Source organism: Tupaia chinensis, unplaced genomic scaffold (genome assembly GCF_000334495.1).
Source record: "Tupaia chinensis unplaced genomic scaffold, TupChi_1.0 Scaffold138390_1, whole genome shotgun sequence".
Classification (NCBI taxonomy): Eukaryota; Metazoa; Chordata; class Mammalia; order Scandentia; family Tupaiidae; genus Tupaia; species Tupaia belangeri.
Genome location: NW_006198287.1, coordinates 1,094,023 through 1,095,268, shown reverse-complemented (window position 1 = coordinate 1,095,268; position 1,246 = coordinate 1,094,023). Strand labels below are relative to the sequence as shown.

General features: G+C 51.0%; 1 pseudogene; it reads right to left on the bottom strand.

Annotated features, from left to right (window-relative positions):
- Positions 1–348: 348 nt before the first annotated feature.
- On the bottom strand, positions 349–692 carry LOC102497492 (macrophage migration inhibitory factor-like; annotated as a pseudogene).
- Between the last annotated feature and the right edge of the window lie 554 nt (positions 693–1,246).

Genomic DNA, 1,246 nt, shown 5'->3' with positions numbered 1-1,246 from the left:
GCATGCACTCATCAGAGAGAGACAGAGAGACAGAAAATGAGAAATCAACCCCCAGGGGAATGGCCACACCACAATGTCCTCTTCTCCATTCTGCTCTTGGATTTTGGGCATACATGCACATGAGCATGGTATGAGTTTCAAGCCACTGGGTCCAGTACTCGATCTGTGGTCCATTATGTGGGTGTCTAGCGATGTAACTATTACACCTTCTGTTGGTCCCTTGCTTTTTTATCTTTTTGGTCTCAAAACAGGTTATTTCTCCAGACCAGAAAAGGAGTAGCTGCGGCTGGCCAGGCATATAACACTACAAGGTGGGTCGGTCAGGTAGTTGCAGGCCTGGCACAGCCCTCAGGGAAAGATGGAGCTGTTCCAGCCCACGTTGGCCGCGTTTATGTTGAAGTAGTTGATGTAGATCCTGTCCGGGCTGACGGCAGGTGATCCGCCAGCAGGCCACACAGCAGCTTGCTGTAGGCGGTTCTTCGTGTCCCAGATCTTGCCTATGCTGTGCAGGCTGCAGAGAGCACACGTCTCGGTGGAGCCCCGGAAGGCCGTGAGTGGTCCGGAACCACGTGCACCGCGAGGTACTGGGCCGGCTTGTCGGTAGCCTGCGCCAGCAGCTGAGCAAGCTCGGAGAGGAGCCCGTCTGGCACGGTGGCACTGGGCATGTTGGTGTTCACGACGAACATTGGCATTTTTTAAAGGGAGTCTTGCTATATTGCTTAGGCTGGCCTTGATCTTGTTATCCTTCTGCCTTGGCTTCCTGAGTAGCTGAGACTACAGGCGTAGGTCACCTGCACAGCTGCATTGTACCAAGGCTTAGCATCTCATGGTTGGCACGTGGTTGCCATCCACTTGTGACCCAGTTTTATCCCAGAGGGTTTCAATACTGGCTAGGAATCACTTGGGAAATTTAAAAATAATAATAATAATAATAAAATTAAACAGTGCTTGGGAAATAATTGCCTATGCTTTAGCCCAAAATCTCTGAAGGAGGGTCTGAGTACCTGTACTTTCAAAAACTTGTAGGGTCTTTCTACTGCCAGGCCAGGTGGTGCTAGCCACATTGCTCCCACCCTCCCCAGAGGGCTTGGAATCTTCCTGAGGCCCAGTTCTCACTGTGCTTTGACTCCTTCAGCACATAGAGCTATAGACTCATCTAAGACAAATGGCTTATTCTGCGGCAGGGCTGGCCTCGGGGTCATCCCTGCTTGGCCTTTTTGTCCTTATACTCCCATTGTTCTTAGAG